Source organism: Rana temporaria, chromosome 2, assembly GCF_905171775.1.
Source record: "Rana temporaria chromosome 2, aRanTem1.1, whole genome shotgun sequence".
NCBI classification, from domain to species: Eukaryota; Metazoa; Chordata; class Amphibia; order Anura; family Ranidae; genus Rana; species Rana temporaria.
In genome coordinates, this window is record NC_053490.1 from 352,072,648 (window position 1) to 352,081,116 (window position 8,469).

Sequence of the window (8,469 nt, forward strand, 5' to 3'; positions counted from 1 at the left end):
GATGCCTGCAGCTACAGGCATCATTCAGATATCATTTTTTTCAGCCGGCGATTCCCTACACCGTAAGAACAATCATGTCGGCTGTTCCGCCTCTTGATCGTTCTTACGGGAGGTGAAAGGGGACGTCTCCCCTCCCTTCTCCCTCTGGTGCCTCTTCTGACTCACCGCTACGATCGAAACCAGGATCGTTTTATTTTTTTTCAGGCTTCCCAGCCTAGAGGTGAGATGTGGGGTCTTATTGACCCCACATCTCACTGTAAAGAGGACCTGTCATGCTATATTCCTATTACAAGGGATGTTTACATTCCTTGTAATAGGAATAAAAGTGATCAAAACATTTATTTTTGGGGAAAAACGTATCAAACTAAAATAAATAAAGTGAAATGAACAATAAAAATATATTTTTTTTTAAAGCGCCCCTGTTCCTGCGTGCTCGTATACAGAAGCGACCGCACACGTAAGTCCCGCCCACGTATGAAAACGGTGTTCAAACCACACATATGAGGTATCGCTGTGAACGTTGGAGCAAGAGCAATACTTTTGGCCCTAGAGCTCTTCTCCAACTAAAAAGATGTAACCAGTAAAAATATTTAAAGCGTCGCCTATGGGGATTTTTAAGTAGCGAAGTTTGGCGCCATTCCACAAGCGTGTGCAATATTGAAGGGTGACATGTTGGGTATCTATTGACTCAGCGTAACTTCATCTTTCATATTATGCAAAAACATTGGGCTAACTTTAATGTTTTTTTTTTTTAAAAGCACAAAACCGTTTTATTTCCAAAAAAACGCATTCGAACAATTGCTGCGAAAATAACGTGCGCAATAAAAAGTTGCAACGACCGCCATTGTATTCTCTAGGGTTTTTGCTAAAAAAGCATATATAATGTTTTGGGGTTCTATGCAATTTTCTAGCAAATAAATGATGATTTTTCCATGTAGGAGAGGAATGTCAGAATTGGTCTGGGTGTTCCAGAACGCCTGATGGTGCTCCCTGCATGTCGGGCCTCTGTATGTGGCCACGCTGTGTAAAAGTCTCACACATTTGGTATCGGCATACTCGGGAGGAATAGCAGAATGTGTTTTGGGGTGTAATTAGTGTTATGCATATGCTGTGTGTGAGAAATAACCGGCGAATATGAACATTTTGTGAAAAAAAAAAAAAAAAAATCTTGATTTTGCAAAGAATTGTGGGAAAAAATTACAACTTCTAAAAACTCACCATGCCTCTTTCTAAATACCTTGGAATGTCTTCTTTCCAAAAAGGGGTCATTTGGGGGGTATTTGTACTTTTCTGGCATGTTAGGGTCTCAAGAAATGAGAGAGGCTGTCAGTACATCGGGTGTGATCAAATTGATCAATTTTCAGTAATTGGTACCATAGCTTGTAGACCCTATAACTTTCACCCAGACTAAATAATAACCCAATTTTTTTTTTTTACCAAAGATATGTAGCAGTATACATTTTAGGCCAAATTTATGAAGAAAAATTCATTTTTTGCAAAATTTTATAATAGAAATGAAAAAAAATTAATTTTTTTACAAAATTTTCGTTCTTTTTTCATTATTAGCGGAAAAAATAAAAACCGCAGAGGTGATCAAATACCACCAAAAGAAAGCTCTATTTGTGGGAAAAAAAGGACAAAAATTTCATTTGGTTACAGTGTTGTATGACTGAGTTATTGTCATTCAAAATGTGAGAGCACCGAAAGCTGAAAATTGGTCTGGTTATTAAGGGTGTTTAAGTGCCCAGTTGTCAAGTGGTTAAATCAATATCTCTAATTTTTCTCTCAGGTTCTCCGCGAAACTCCAAGTTTTTTTAAAATCTTTCCAAATTACCCAACTGTCCCTGGAGCCCACCTCTACCACCTCCGCCCCGTACTTCAATTCCTCCCTCCTATATGTGTCCTCCACGGAGTCCATCCGCTCCCATACTTCTGGGCTTTCCACCTCCCTCCATTTCTTTGGAATCAGTCGCTTGGCTGCATTGAGCAGATGGGGAGTCAGGGAACTTTTATATTCTTTTAGAGTCTCTTCTCCCCCATGAAAAAGAACAACCCATGGGTCCTCTTTTATCTCTTTTTTGGTTATAGCCTTAATCAATGCCAGGATTTTTTGCCAGAAAATGTTTATTTTTGGACAGTCCCACCATAGGTGGGCCATCGTTTCCCTTGCAGCACACCCTCTCCAACATTCCGCTGACTGCCCTTCACTGAATTTGCTAGTTTTATCTGGGGTAGCATACCAGCCCGTAATACATTTAAAATTCATCTCGGCCGTCCTAACATCCACTGCCGAGGTATGGGTCAGGTTAAGGATCCTTCCTACTGTCGTTTTATCTCTTGGGACTCCCAGTTCTCTTTCCCATTTTTTCCCATTTTTCCCCATTTTTTTATATATTTTAGCGCTTCTGGCTCATCTGCCTTCAGCAGATATCTATACATTTTTGAGATATTACCCCTAGAGATTTCTATTATACAAAATTGTTCCAACGTTGTGTACTCCTCCTGTGGGCGCAGAGGTTGTGGTAGGCGCTTAATGAATAGTGATAGCTGTAAATATCGCCACTCGTCCAGCATTATATATTCTATCTTAGATTTAATCTCGTGTAGTGCCAAAATGTTACCTTCTTGGATTATGTCCCTTACCTGTGTTCTATTTCTAATCCAATTTCCCCCCACCCCTTTTGTCCCTGGTGCGAAATATTCATTATCTTTTAGGTCTATTAGTGGGGAATTAAATTTTAACTTTAATTGTTTATGTGTTCTATCCCAGATCCGTAGTGCATTAAGTGTAATTGCATGTGTAGACGTGTGTAAGGTTCTATATTGTGGTGCATTCCAAATTAGTCTACCTAGTTGTGCCCTTGCTAGTGCGCATTCAATATTAATGCATCTTTTATCATGTGTCTCTTTTGCCCACTCTATAACCCATGAGAGAACCGAAGCATAGTAATATTTTCTGATGTCCGGGACAGCCAAACCACCCCTTTTCTTGTTTAATTTTAGTACTTGAGCGGAGATCCTATGTTTTTTATTTTTCCAAATGAAGTTCATTAATAGAGAGTTTATTATTTTAAAATAAGACAGAGGCAGGGCAACTGGGACCATTTGAAATTTGTATAGAATTTTTGGGACTAATACCATTTTTACTACATTTATCCTTCCGAACCACGAAATAGGTCTGTTATATATATTTTTAATTTCTCGTTTGATTTCATCTAGTAGGGGAATAAAGTTTATTCTATACATTTTTTTTAGGGAGTTACCCAGGTAATTTATCTCTTTCTGCCAAGAGAAGTTGAACTCCTCATGGAGATGTCGTTCTTCCTCCTTATGAATATTAACATTCAAGATCTCTGTTTTGGCTACGTTCATTTTAAAGTTGGAGATCTCACCATATTGCTTTAAATTTAACATTAAATTAGGGAATGTAGTTCTTGGGCTACTAACAAAAAATAAGATGTCGTCGGCAAAAGCCGACAGTTTATGCTCCTCCTCTCCTACTTTTACTCCACTAACATCGGAATTATTCTGCACCATTGCAAGAAGTGGTTCCAGTGAAAGAACGAATAGGAGAGGGGATAGGGGACATCCCTGCCTAGTTCCGTTCCTCATCTCGAAGGGTGCGGATAAGGTCCTGTTCATTTTAATCCTTGCACAGGGTTCTAATCCACTCAATCATCCTCGTGCCTATTCCTATATTTTCTAATGTCTGCATCATGAACCCCCAGTCTACCCTGTCAAACGATTTTTCCGCGTCCACTGACAGGAATAGACCGGGGGTCCCTTTTTCCTTAATTTGCTGGAGGAGAAGGAGTGCCCTGACCCCATTGTCCTTACCCTCCCTACCAGGGATAGAGCCGACCTGGTCTGGATGGACCATGGCCGTCATTATCCCCTTCATGCGTTCGGCCAGAATCTTAGCATACAGTTTTGTATCTACATTCAATAATGAGATGGGCCTGAAGCCAGAGCAGAGCGTGTTATCCTTTCCCTCTATTTTTTATAACTGTAATAGTTGCTGCTAATGCATCCCTACTCATCTCGTAGTCTACCCCTAGCCCATTAAAGTAATGGCATAGTCTAGGTACCAGGATGGCACTGAACCTTTGTAAGTACAAAGTCGTAAAGCCATCCGGCCCTGGGCTTTTCCCCTTAGCGGAGTTTTTTAGGGCACATCTAATTTCCTCCTCTGTTATGGCTTCATCCATTTTTGCAGTTTCCAGGTCCCCTAACTTTGGCAAGTTGGCTTTCTGTAGAACTTACCTTATTTTAGCTGCTTTTTCCTCAGGGTCCGGGGAGTTATGTTGTACGGCATATAAACTTCCGTAATAACTTCTGAAGACTTCAGCTATTTCGCTTGTCGTATGGGCGAATTCCCCGTTCTTTTTTTTTATTTTCTCAATTAAATTTCTATTTTTCTTTTTCTGTACCATTCTGGCTAAGTTCTTACTGGGTTTATCCCCCCATACATATCTTTCTCTCACCATACTATTTATTGATTTCTTAGTTTCTTGTTCTGAGAGTGCCCTATATTCATCTCTTTTTAAAGTCAATTCATGAAGTGTTTCTCTCTTTTGACCCTGTGTTTTATGTTCTTGTTTCAGCTTAAATATTTCTTCCGTTAGTGTATTACATTTCCTGGTACTTTCTTTCTTTTTCCTTGCCCCTTCTGCAATAAGAATCCCTCTTATATAAGCTTTGTGGGCGTCCCAGAGGGCAGCCCTAGAAATCCCCTCCGTATCGTTCTCCCGAAAGTAGAATTCCAGTTCCTTTTGTACTGTACCAACCACCTCCTCATCTCCCAGTAGGCTTTCGTCCAATCTCCAGGTGGGTTGAGTTTCTGTATAGATGTGCTAATTTTTATAGTTATAGGGGCGTGGTCTGATATCGTCGTAGCCTCAATTCCCGTTTCGATTACCCTCTCCAGGAGTCGATGATCTATGAGGATATAGTCTATCCTCGAGTAAGTCCCATGCACAGAGGAAAAAAACGTGTAATCTCGAGTTTTAGGATGTACGATTCGCCATACATCAACCATTTGATTATATAACATTATTTTTGTTAGTTCTTTTAATTGCTCACGGTTTGATCCCTGTGTCGGGGACGTACTATCGAGTGCCGGATTCATGCATAGGTTAAAATCTCCCATCAATACCACATGCCCCGCCTCGAAATCTTTAAGTTTCCTCAAAATTTTACACACATATTTAGTCAGATTCACATTGGGGGCATAGACATTTGCCAGGGTGTAATCTGCCCCTCCTAATTTTACTTTCAAGAATAAATATCTTCCTTCTGGATCAGTCAGTCTATCTCCCAATGTGAATCTGGTCCCTCTTGCAAATCCTATTGCAACCCCTCGGGATCGCGATGATATTGTATCTCCGTAGAACCATGTGGGGTAATTGGGAGAGTGCAATTTTATATTGGATTCCAATGTTATGTGGGTCTCTTGTAAAAAAACGACATCTGCCTTATGGCGTGTCAATTCACTGAGAACTTTATGCCTCTTGACATGAGAGTTCAGGCCTCTGACATTGTATGAGAGAAACTTGAGCTCTGTCATTGTCAGGGAAGGTTCCCCCTGCTGGTGTTACTGCTATGTTATCCTTGGGCTGCAGTACTGGCGTCCACCAGCGGGGCGTTCTTAGCAGTGTGGAGCACACAGCCCTTCCTGCGTTCAGGTGTGACCTGAATGCAATCAGCACGCCTCTATAAATACCCGGCGTGTGTAATCACTCCTCGCCCTGGTATCGTCATACCTCCTGGACCTGAGCTTGTATTTGACCCTGATTTCTGGACCTGATCCCTGATCCTGATCCTTGATCCCTGCCTGGACTTGTCCTCCCTGTGTCCTGATTCCTGTCCCCATCCTTACCCATCTACTGACCTCCCATGTGTATGACCTTGGCTTGGCTCGTTTATGAATACGGTATTCCCCTTTATTTGTACATACTGTTTGTCGTTTTATTGTGCACTGGTGGTTCACACATTTGTAAATAAACACCTTTATTTCACTACTCACCTTGTTTGGTTCCTCTGTGCGGTCACACAGTCTGATCTACCAGCATTCCTGACAGTATACCAGGGCCATCCCTTGATCAGACGTGATTGCTTTGAGGAACCATACTGGTGTAGTGTGTGGCTCTAAAGATGGATTTCAATGAAATCATTTACTATTCTCTGCTGGCAGAGGAGGATGAGGAATATTGTCGCCAGGTTTTTGAGGGATGGACAAGTGACCAGCTGATGGAAGCCATCCGATCAGCCCATTCCATGGTGGATCAGGGTTATATGTCTTATGATGATGTTCAGGCATTAATCCGTTTGTGTGTAAAGCCAGCCCTGTCATTTATTCCTGATGGCAGTGACGATTTCTCTCCCCCCTTCAGTCATGACCAAGTTGAATCCTTGATATGGTTATTAGAGGATGATCCAGTTTCTTTTGATGAACATTATTCCTCTTGTTCCCAGCAGAAGTTGTCTGAGTGCATTAGTTCAGTGCAGTCTCTGATTAGACAAGGTGTGTGTGAATCTGCTTTTGTTCAGCCTGTGCTGCAGGCCTGGTCAGATCTCCTGATTCCAGCAAATCCACCTGTTTCCAGCCCTGCCATTAACCACTCACCTTCCCAAAGATCCATCTGTCCATCACCAATGGCAACCCCAGTTGAAGCTCAGTATACACTGCTTCCCACCAGATACCAATATCCAGTCTCTGCTCCCTGTACCTATCCTGCATACAACCCACCTGTCTCTTCTCAGCCGCCTACTAACCCACAAAAACTTCCTCCAGCTACTGTTCCCTCTACTCTGCCATATCCCAATCCTCCTTTCCAGTCCGCTGCACCCCTTACCTACAGAGCTTCTGTGGCTAAGCCCAAGAAAAAACGAAAGTTTTTCCCAACCAAGATGATCCTGCCAGTAACCCAACCTGTCTCCACACCAACCAACCTGCTCCAGTCTGCTTGCATGCCAGCTGAACCTGATTCTGCCAAACCTCTACCTGCTATGCGGCCAGTTTGCCAGCCTGATCCTGTATGCCAGCCTGAAGTTGCTGTGCCAGTTTGCCAGCCTGAAGTTGCTGTGCCAGTTTGCCAGCCTAAAGTTGCTGTGCCAGTTTGCCAGCCTAAAGTTGCTGTGCCAGTTTGCCAGCCTAAAGTTGCTGTGCCAGTTTGCCAGCCTAAAGTTGCTGTGCCAGTTTGCCAGCCTAAAGTTGCTGTGCCAGTTTGCCAGCCTAAAGTTGCTGTGCCAGTTTGCCAGCCTGAAGTTGCTGTGCCAGTTTGCCAGCCTGAAGTTGCTGTGCCAGTTTGCCAGCCTGAAGTTGCTGTGCCAGTTTGCCAGCCTGAAGTTGCTGTGCCAGTTTGCCAGCCTGAAGTTGCTGTTTCAGTGCCATCTGCCCTGCCTGTTTCAGTGCCATCTGCCCTGCCTGTTTCAGCGCCATTTGCCCTGCCTGTTTCAGTGCCATCCGCTGCCCAGTCTGAGGTGTCCCTGCCCGCTGCCCAGCTCGACGACCCAGAGTTTGCTGCCCAGCTCGACGTCCCGGAGCCTGCTGCCCAGCTCGACGTCCCGGAGCCTGCTGCCCAGCTCGACGACCCGGAGCCTGCTGCCCAGCTCGACGACCCGGAGCCTGCTGCCCAGCTCGACGACCCGGAGCCTGCTGCCCAGCTCGACGACCCGGATTTTGCTGTCCAGCTCGACGTCCCGGAGCCTGCTGCCCAGCTCGACGACCCGGAGCCTGCTGCCCAGCTCGACGTCCCGGAGCCTGCTGCCCAGCTCGACGTCCCGGAGCCTGCTGCCCAGCTCGACGACCCGGAGCCTGCTGCCCAGCTCGACGTCCCGGAGCCTGCTGCCCAGCTCGACGTCCCGGAGCCTGCTGCCCAGCTCGACGTCCCGGAGCCTGCTGCCCAGCTCGACGTCCCGGAGCCTGCTGCCCAGCTCGACGTCCCGGAGCCTGCTGCCCAGCTCGACGTCCCGGAGCCTGCTGCCCAGCTCGACGACCCGGAGCCTGCTGCCCAGCTCGACGACCCGGAGCCTGCTGCCCAGCTTGATTTGCCCCTATCTGCATCCCAGCTTGATGTACTTTTTGCCCAACTTAAGATTTCTGTACCCGCTGCCCAGCTTGAGCTGCACTTTGCCCTGTTAAAAGTCATGGACTTTCATCCGGCCCAACCTGATGTGACTTTATCTGCTGCCCAGCTTGACACCACGGACTTTCCCCAGCAACATCTAATTGGAGCGTGCGGAGGCCGCTCCTTTGGGGGGGGGGTACTGTCAGGGAAGGTTCCCCCTGCTGGTGTTACTGCTATGTTATCCTTGGGCTGCAGTACTGGCGTCCACCAGCGGGGCGTTCTTAGCAGTGTGGAGCACACAGCCCTTCCTGCGTTCAGGTGTGACCTGAATGCAATCAGCACGCCTCTATAAATACCCGGCGTGTGTAATCACTCCTCGCCCTGGTATCGTCATACCTCC